We start from the raw sequence: 10,278 nt of genomic DNA on the forward strand, positions 1-10,278 counted from the left end.
CCGGTAGAGCTGAGGGGACTGGGCACCACCATCTTGTGGCTGTGGGCACCGCCATCTTTGAGGGCATGACAGTCAATTAGCGTACTCCTGCTTTATTGGCTGTGGGCACTGCCATCTTAGAGGGTGGGCAGTCAATTAGCATAGCCCCTCCTTATTGGCAGTGGGTGCTGCCATCTTTGCGACAGAGTGAGGGTCAATTAGCATATTCCCTCTTTATTAGATAGGATGAGAACATAATTGACATGCATGGCAAAGAGTTACTAATTTTTTACTTTGGGTTATAATCCAATAGAGCACTATTTATTTTGTTGCTCAAATTGTTCCAGCTTTGCCCATGGCAGGCACTTTCAAATTGGCTCCTGTGTTTCTTTGACATGCTTTTCTCTTCCTTTTTTGGAGCATTTCCTTACTTTTTATTACCAGAAGATGTTTCAGTTTATCTTGTGTTTTCTATTTTCCCTGCCCCAGCCCTAGAATCAGCCATTTCTCCGAGGAGCTCTGTTCCTTTGATAAGAGCATGGCATTGAGAAACTAAGACTGGCAGGTAGGTGACGGATTTTATTTTTATTGCTCTTTAAACTTTTTCATGTTCCCCGTTAGGCGATAAGCCTCCTGTTGGGTAGTAGCCTGGCTGTCTTTCTTAACATTCATCATCATTTTACATCATCTTATACCTAAAATGTCCATTATTTGTTGGATGAATGAAGTTTATTGGAACATGTTTTAGCTTTTTCTTTTTATCTTTCAATATTGCCACTAAATTTACTTTCATGTAATGCTGTCATAGCTAGTTCAAAAAATGCACGATGCCTTAACTTTCTGTCATCATGAATTAAATGATATCTATAATATTAAAAGGGTAATATGCTAATTAGACTGGATGTCCTTTCGGATGTCCTTCCAGATGTCCTTCCGGACGAAGCCAGGGCCGGAGGGAAGCCCCCCGGGTCCCAGGTGCCTGCCCGTGGGGCCGGAGCAAAGCCGCCCAGGTCCTGGGTGCCTGCCAGTGGCTGGAGGAGGGAAGCCCGGGTCCCGGATGCCAGGGGGAAGCCACTGCCAGCAGCCGGGAGAAGGAAGGCCTACTCTTGCATGAATTTTTGTGCATTGGGCCTCTAGTCTTACATAATAAAGACATGCATAATACATAGTACCACCAAACAAGCATTTCACCAAAGTCACCCACAGTCAATGCATATTTGCAGTTCAAGGTTACTTGTTTGTATTCCTGGCCAGGGATTGGAAAAGAAAGATACATGGTTGCCCCCTTCTCCAGTTCTTTCTACCACCCATTTCCATATGTCAAAATTGGACCTGAGCCTCAACGCCTAACTCTAATGTCATTCCTTCAAGTTGCCTTTCTGTCTAAACCAAAATCTCCCCATGAGCGTGGCGTTCATACTTACACAGTGGTATTTACATTTTATGAATTGTACTTATTTACATATGCCATAATGCTCCTGTAAGACTGTTAATCACTGTCAGGGCCCATATCATATTGAACTCCTTGCCTATAGATAACAAGAAATCAATTGTTCAAAGGGAATTGGAAATTTTAGAAATTGAATTCTGGCTCTTTAATGATAGCTAAATCCCAGGAGGAAATAAAAAGGAGCCAATAAATCAGTTGATCAAAGGGAATGGGAAAGTATAAAAATTAAATTCTAGCTGTAAAATTACAAGTGATCTCTATGTGAAAGGTAACTAAAGAATCTACTACTACAATGAAATTCTCTTTTCATTATTGACCCCTCAGATTTTATAAAAAACAAAACAAAACAGAAACCCAACAGTCAATAATATCTGGTGCTAAAGAAGGTATGGTGAAAAGGTTAAATATATATATTTGGAGGGAAGAAGAATCTGACCTAAAATTTAAAAAGCTACACATACAAAAAACTTAGTGCTGTTTGTAACAATGAGATGTAAAACAAATTGGAAACAACCTGCATGTCCATCAATAGCAAATGACTGGATAAAAGTTGGCACATGTATGCTATGGAATGTTATGTAGCTATTAAAAATAAATTAGCTCTCTAGCTATTGACCTGGAGAGCTGCCCGTGGTGTGCCGGAATGTGAGAAAAGGAAGGGACAGAGTAGAGCTCTCTCTCTCTCTCTTTTTTTTTTTTTTAAAAAAAAATATTTTTATTGATTTCAGACAGGAAGGGAGAGAAAGATAGAAACATCAATGATGAGAGAGAATCATTGATCGGCTGCCTCCTACACGCCCCCTACTGGGGATCAAGCCCACAAACTGGGCATGTGCCCTTGACTGGAATCGAACCTGGGACCCTTGAGTTCACAGGCTGGTGCTCTATCCACTAAGCCAAGCCAGCTAGGGCTAGAGTAGAGCTCTTACAGAAACACCAACCCCTGCAAGCTGATACTGACAAGGAGAAAGGTGTGGGAAGAGACCAGCCAGCTGAGCGGGACGGGGTGTCAGCTACCCCACAGGGGAGAGGCAGCCTCTTACTCAGGAAAGGACACATTCATCTGGTGTCTCAGTCAGTTCAGACTGCTGTAACAGAACTCCACAGACTGGGTGGCTCATAAACAAGGATTTTATTTCTCACAGTGCTCGAGGCTGGAAGTTCAAGATCAAGTTGCTGGCAGGTTTGGTGTCTGCTGAGGACTTCCTGGTTCATAGACAGCCATCTTCTCCCTGTGTCCTCACATTGCAGAAGGGAGAAGGGAGTTCTCTGGGCTCTCTTATCAGAACACTAATCTCATTCATGAGGGCTCCACTCTCATGACATAATCACCCCCAAAGTCCCCATCTCCTAACATCATCACCTTGGGGGTTATGAATTCTACATATGCATTTTGGGGGACACAGACATTCGGTCCATGGCACCTTGGCAGTGGCCATAAAGTTAGTCTCTTGGATTCCCATGTGAAGGTTACATTTATGTCTAGTGTCTCAGGGGTCTTGGGGATCATTTGGGGATTTCCTGTAGGTTGTGCATGTCATGATGGCATTTAGAACTTTAGATGAGAGCGAACCCATTCATGTTCATTCATTATTTTGTTTGTGGTTTTTGAACATTCTGAGCTTGCTAATTTAGAGGGGTGAGACCACAAGGCCTGTGTATCAGTCTTCCCCTTTTTACTTAATGAGAAAGGGTTTGTAGATAATTTAAAATGACATTTATATCCATTCAAATGGATGTCCATTCAAATGATGACAAAGGTCTGAAAAGATGATCAAACTTACCAGTGTCAGAGAAATGCAAATTAAGGTAACAAAGAGATATAGATATTTTTTTCTCAGGCTGTGAAAAAAATGGGAAAGACAAATCACATCTATTACTGGTGAGGAAGCATGGAAAGAATTACTCTCCTATTTGTTGGTGAAGATAAGAATCCCTTCAGTTTTTTGGGCTACATTTATTCAAATTAAAATATGCAGATTAGTTAAAATCTATATATATAAAAGCCTAAGCAACCATTAAGACCGAACAACTGGTTGACATGAAGTGCACTGACCACCAGGGGGCAGACGCTCAATTCAGGAGCTGCCCCCTAGTGGTCAGTGCGCTCCCATAGCCAACCTCCCGCGGCCAGCCAACCTCCCATGGTCCTTCCCCCTGGCTGGCCAACCTCCCACAGTCCCTCCCCCCATTCTGGGAAAGATGGCCCAGATTGGCCCCGATAGCCAGCTAGGCCTAGGGACCCCACCCATGCACAAATTCTGTGCACCAGGCCTCTAGTATATAATAACTAGAGGCCTGGTGCACGGAATTTGTGCACTTGGGGGAGGGTACCTCAGCCCAGCCTGTGCCCTCTTGCAGTCCGGGAGCCCTCAGGGGATGTCTGACTGACGGCTCAACCATAAGCCATCAGTTGGACATCCTTAGTGCTGCTGTGGAAGGGGGAGAGGCTCCTGCCACCACTGCTGTGCTTGCCAGCTGTGAACCTGGCTTATGGCTGAGAGGCACTCCCCCTGTGGGAGCGCACTGACCACCAAGGGGCAGCTCCTGCGTTGAGCCTCTGCCCCCTGGTGGTCAGTGAGTGTCATAGTGACCGATTGTTCCACTGTTCAGTCGATTAGCATATTAGCCTTTTATTATATAGGATTTTATATACATAAAAAAATCATAGGTAATAACATACATGCAAGTTAAAAAATAATAAGATAAGCATCTGTGAACCCACTTGTAGCCTAAGAATTGGATCATCACCAATACCATTGAAGCCCCCTGCAAACTCCTTTCTAGATAGCCACACTCCTATTCTCTTGCTTGGTTCTATTGAAAATAGTTAAAAAGACAAACACATACCTTTTGATCCAGAGGTCTCACTCCTGGGACTCCATCTCAGAGAAATAGAAGCCACAGTACATAAAAGGACATTTGTAGAGAGATATTTATTGCTACATTGTTTGTAGTTGAAAAAGAGTCAAATGCTGGTTAGTGATTGACTAAATCATAGTACACCCACACCATGGAATTTTGTGCAGCCATTAAAATACCACGAATTAGGGTAATGCCGATGCCTTGAAGGGCCTTCCGTGGCGTATTGTAGAACGAGAAAGAGGGAGGCAGAATGACACATGCCTGTGTGTTGCGTAGGGTCTGTAAATCCATATACTTGTGTGTGACTTTATGAATACCGAGACTCATTTGGAAAAATCTATTCAAGATATCAAAAGGGATTTCCAGGGAGAGGAGGGGTGGTGTGATGTGAGGGAGAGAGGATTGGGGATGTGAGTGAAAGGGAAGAAAACAAAACACTTACCTGGCCCTCAGTTGCTTCATTAGAGAAACAGGGATAAAAATTTCTGCCGGCACCCCCCCTCCCAAAAGTTTCATTTGGCCCAGTGCATGGGAGAGGGCTCCAGGGTGGCTAAGAATGGCTAGTAGTTTCGGGGAGAGGCTCAGATAAAAGCCAGACACCAAGGGGGTGCAGAGGGGCCCCTCAAAGGCCTCTGGGCTCCCAGGCTCCCGGTCGTGCTTGCGGGTGAGCCTTTTGAAGAGATACTCGCCCACCAGCCGGCCCGGCCGCCCGCGGAGGTGAGTCAGGTGTCGCCCATGTGCCTGAGGAGGCTCACCTGCTCACCCGGAAGTGGTTCCCAGGGGGTCACGGAGCGGAGGGTCTGCGCGGGCGGAACCCGGGGCAGCTCCACCAGGGCCTCCGGCTCAGGCTCCTCTCCAAGGCCAGGCGGCCCCGTGGCGTCCTGAGCTTCACCCTCTCCCCGTGGGGAGGCTTCCGCCCGTCCTGGAGGAGGAAGCGGCCGCCGCGCTGGCTGCGCCGCTTTGAGGGCCGCTCGGCGCCTGGCGCTTCTTCTCCGCCGACTCGAGGGGAAGCGGCCTCGCCCTCCAGGCCACGGCGTCGGGGGATAGAACCCCGAGAGAGGTAGGTGGGAGCCCCCCTCGGTGGGTCATCCCGAGGAATCCGGAGCCCGTGGCTGTCGGCATAAGGAGCTCAGGTAGGAAAGACAAACGGCGTGTTGGCCGGTCCTGGAGGTGGTGCTGGAGGTGGTTCTGGATGGGACGCTGGAGAGGCCGGAGGCGGGAAGAAGCGGCGGCCCTGGGTCTGTTCCCCAAACACTGTGGAAGCAAGAGGCAGATGCGGGGTGCTAAGGGCACTGCCTCCTGTCATATTTTTGTCCCAGGGTCTCCGTGAGGATTTCCCAAGATGATGCAAAAGCTTTTAATGAAAATGTTCACGACTCTGCCCAAATGCGTGATGGTGGAATTCATTATAATGTGCAAATGATACATACTTTTAATAGGGATGTGATTTTGAGCAAATACTTTTTTGTTATTCCAGGTCTAATATGGTTTCATCTATTAGACAGGGACATTGGTAACCATCCTAATTAATGGCGGGTGTCCTAGGTAAACTATTAAAATCACGCTGCCTGGATGGTTTTAGGTCTGTACATCACTGAATTCACACTCCTCAGTCACGATAAAGTTCAAAGTATAACCCTTTGGCCCCGTCGCTAAACCATCCCCTGCTTTTGCATTCCATGTGAGCTTAAAACCACTCTTGTGGGGTGTGCCAAAACTGGAGATGTGTATTTTCTCAGGGCCACACGACCCTTGGGCCAGGCACGCAGCATATACACACTGTGTTAGTTTCCTGTGGCTGCTGCAACCACACACACAGACTGGTGGCCCAAAACAATAGACATTTATTCCTTCTAGTTCTGGAGGCCAGAAGTCAGAAATCGAGGCGTGGGCAGGACTATTCTCCCTCTGAAGGTTTTAGGGGAAGGTCCTTTTTGGCCTCTTTTTAGCATCTGGGGTTGCCAGCAATCCTTTGAGCTCTTTGGCTTGGAGACACACCGCTGATCTCCGCCTTCAACGTCTGTGACATGGCCTTACCCCCATGTCTCTGTATCTGAATCTTTGTTATATGGACACCAGGCATTGGATTTAGCACCCCTACCCCTTTCCAGGATGACATCTTGACTTAACTGATTACATCTGCAAAGACCCCAGTTTCAAATGCTGAGGTTCTGGGTGGACATGAAGTTTGAGCAACCCTATTCAATCCAGGACAGACACAAGAAGGGGTTTCACTGTCTCTTTCTCCCTGCTTCCTGTCTTCTGCCAGAAAGGGAGCCTGAGCTGTCATGGCCCATTTTGAGATAAATCTCAGTGGGTTTTACAAGAGATTTGTAGCTGAGCCTCTTCAAGCATGACCAAGTCCCAAAATATTCTGAGACCTATGCATCTAATCACCATTTTTCTTTCTTTTTAAATCATTTTTTTAAATTTTTCAATTACAGTTGACATACAGTGTTATATTAATTTCAGGTGTACAACCCAGTGATTAGACATTATATAGCTTACTAAATGATCACCCTGATAAATCTTGTACCCATCTGACACCATACATAGTTATTAGAATATTAACTATATTCTCTATGCTGTGCTTTACATCCCCATGACTGTTCTGTAACTGCCAATTTGTACTTCTTAATCCCTTCACTTTTTTCACCCATCCCCCAAGGCCCCTCCCATCTGGTAACCGTCAAAATGTTTTCTGTATCTATGAGTCTGATTCTGTTCTGCTTGTTCATTTATTTTGTTTTTTTAGATTCAATTGTAGATATGTGTTTATTACCATTTTATTGTTCATATGTTTTATCTTTTTTTCTTCTTCTTCTTCAAGAAGACCCTTGAACATTTCATACAATATTGGTTTAGTGATGATGAACCCTTTTAGCTTTTTCTTGTCTTAGAAAGCTCTTGATCTGTCTTTTGATTCTATTTATTTAAGTGTATTTTTATTGATTTCAGAGAGGAAGGGAGAGGACAAGAGAGATAGAAACATCAATGATGAAAGAGAATCATTGATTGGCTGCCTCCTGCATGCTCCACACTGGGGATCAAGCCTGCAACCTGGGCATATGCCTTGACCGAGAATTGAACCATAACCTCATGGTTCATAGGTTGTCGCTCAACCACTGAGCCATGCTGGCTGGGTGATTCTATTTTATTTATTGACTTTAGAGAGAAAGAGAGAAACATGAAGTTGTTGTTCTACCCATCTATGCATTCATTGGTTGACTCTTGTATGTACTGGATCGAGATTGAACCCACAACCTTGGTATATTGAGACAACGTCCCAACCACCTGACCTACCTGATCAGGAATAGCTCTCCTTTAATTCTAAATGATAGCTTTGGTGGGTAGAGTAATCTTGGTTGTAGGTCCTTGGTTTTCATCACTTTGAATATTTCTTGCCACTCCCTTATTTTGAGAAATCAGCTGACAGTCTTATGGGAGCTCCCTTGTAGGTAACTAACTGCTTTTCTCTTGCTGCTTTTATTTTTTTTTTATTTTTTATTTTTTCATTTTTAAATATATTTTATTGATTTTTCACAGAGAGGAAGGGAGAGAGACAGAGAGAGAGCCAGAAACATCGATGAGAGAGAAACATCGATCAGCCGCCTCTTGCACATCCCCCATCGGGGATGTGCCCGCAACCCAGGTACATGCCCCTGACCAGAATCGAACCCGGGACCTCTCAGTCCGCAGGCTGACGCTCTATCCACTGAGCCAAACCGGTCTCGGCTATTTTTTTTTAATAAAATATATTTTTATTGATTTCAGAGAGGAAGGGAAAGGGAGAGAGATAGAAACATCATTGATGAGAGAGAACCATGGATCTGCTGCCTCCTGCATGCCCCCTAGTGGGGATCAAGCCCACAACCTGGGCATGTGCCCTTGACTGGAATTGAACATGGGAGCCTTCAGTCTGCAGGTCGACACTCTATCCACTGAGCAAAACCGGCCAGGGCTCTCTTGTTGTTTTTAGATTCTTTCTTTGTCTTTAACCTTTTGCATTTTAATTGTGATGTGTCTTGGTGTGGGCCTTTTGGGGTTCATCTTGAAGCATCTATCTTATATAAAAACTGCTGTTTGAAATTTTAACCCTGCATTTTGGCTTCTGTAATGCTTGCTGGCTTAAATAATAAGGAAAATAAGACTACTCCCATTTCAGAGAGGCCATTAAACCTTCCCCAGATGAAGTTATCAGTGCTGGTGTCAGGCCAAGCCTTTGGTCAAGGTCTCAAAGCCCCAGCACATAGGGCCCTTTAAGAACTTGCAAAGGGAACTGGAAAAACCCCATATTGGGGAGACAAAGAGGGTAAGATAGTATAAATACAGGAAACTTCCTGTGTGATTTCACCCAGAACTTGAAAGACATTTTCCTCTGGGCCCGCGTGTAATGTAACTCCATCTCTTTAAGCATTGCTTGGTTCTTCTCCGGTTTTTCTGTAACAATCTTGCTTGGGACTCTCTGCACATCCTGGACTTGCATGCCTATTTCCCTCACCAGGTTAGGGAAGTTTTCTGTCATTATTTTTTCAAATGGGTTATCAATTTCTTGCGCTCTCTCCTCTCCTTCTGGAACCCCCCTGATGTAAATGTTGGTATGGTTGAAGTTGTCCCAGAGGTTCCTTACACATCCCTTATTTATTTATTTATTTTTTATATTTTATTGATTTTTTACAGAGAGGAAGGGAGAGAGAGATAGAGAGTTAGAAATATCGATGGGAGAGAAACATTGATCAGCCGCCTCCTGCACATCTCCTACTGGGGATGTGCCCGCAACCCAGGTACATGCCCCTGACCGGAATCAAACCTGGGACCCTTCAGTCCGCAGGCCGACGCTCTATCCACTGAGCCAAACTGGTTTCGGCGTCCCTTAATATATATATATATATTTTTGCATTCTTCTTTCTTTTGCTGTTCTCATTGGTGTTTTTTGCTTCTTTATATTTCAAATCACGGATTTGATTCTTGGCTTCATTTACTCTACTATTGATTCTCTGTAAATTAGTCTTCATTTCAGTTAGTGTATCCTTCATTTCTGACTGGTTCTTTTTAATGGTTTCCATGTCCTTTTTTATACTGTTGAACTTTTCACTAAGTTCATCTACTCTTCCCCTAAGTTTCTTGGGCATCTTTATAACCAGTGTTTTTTTTTTTTTTCCCTTTTTTCTTAAAAAAAAAAATATGGAACGCTTCACGAATTTGTGTGTCATCCTTGCGCAGGGGCCATGCTAATCTTCTCTGTATCATTCTAATTTTAGTATATGTGCTGCCGAAGCGAGCACTATAACCAGTGTTTTAAACTCTGCATCTAGTAGATTGCTTGTCTTCATTTTGTTTAGTTCTTTTTCTGACTTTTGTTCTGTTCTTTTATTTGGAACATGTTTCTTTGTCTCATTTTGGCAGCCTGTGCTTGTTTCTGTGTAGGGCTGCTACATCTTCTGGGCTTACTAGAGTCGTAGGTGTTCTTACTAGCGGCACAGACTCCCTGTTTTGGGAATTCCAGGTATTACCCACCCCCTCCCCCTGTGTAGGCTGTGTACACCCTCCAGTTGTAGTTGAAACTTGATTGCTGTTGGCACGTCTGTAGAGGGATTTACCCCTAGGCCAGCGGTCGGCAAACCGCAGCTCTCGAGCCACATGTGGCTCATTGGCCCCTTGAGTGTGGCCCTTCCACAGAATACCATGTACGGGCGCGCACGTACAGTGCGAAGTTGACCTAAAACTTTAAGTAAAGTTTATTAAGTTAATTTTAGGGAACATTGTGGAGTGAAAGAAGATGTAGTGTTGAGGATTGAGAAAGGTATGTTGAAATGGTTTGGACATATAGAGAGGATGAACGAAAGGAGATAGACGAAACAAGTATACAAGACGAGTGTGGATGGGAGAGTTGGAAGGAGATGACCTCAGCGAACATACCTCAATCAGATTGAGGGCGTTTTTAGCAAAGGCCAGCTTAGGAGTACCCTAATTAGGTTAATAAC

General features: G+C 44.6%; 1 non-coding gene across 1 annotated transcript; it reads right to left on the bottom strand.

Moving 5' to 3' along the window:
* Positions 1-9,472: 9,472 nt before the first annotated feature.
* LOC118657271 lies at positions 9,473-9,579 on the bottom strand. The gene has a single exon (XR_004967966.1). It is a non-coding gene; the product is annotated as a U6 spliceosomal RNA (small nuclear RNA).
* Positions 9,580-10,278: the final 699 nt, after the last annotated feature.

The sequence above is a fragment of the Myotis myotis genome, unplaced genomic scaffold (assembly GCF_014108235.1).
Source record: "Myotis myotis isolate mMyoMyo1 unplaced genomic scaffold, mMyoMyo1.p scaffold_m19_p_5, whole genome shotgun sequence".
Taxonomy (NCBI): Eukaryota; Metazoa; Chordata; class Mammalia; order Chiroptera; family Vespertilionidae; genus Myotis; species Myotis myotis.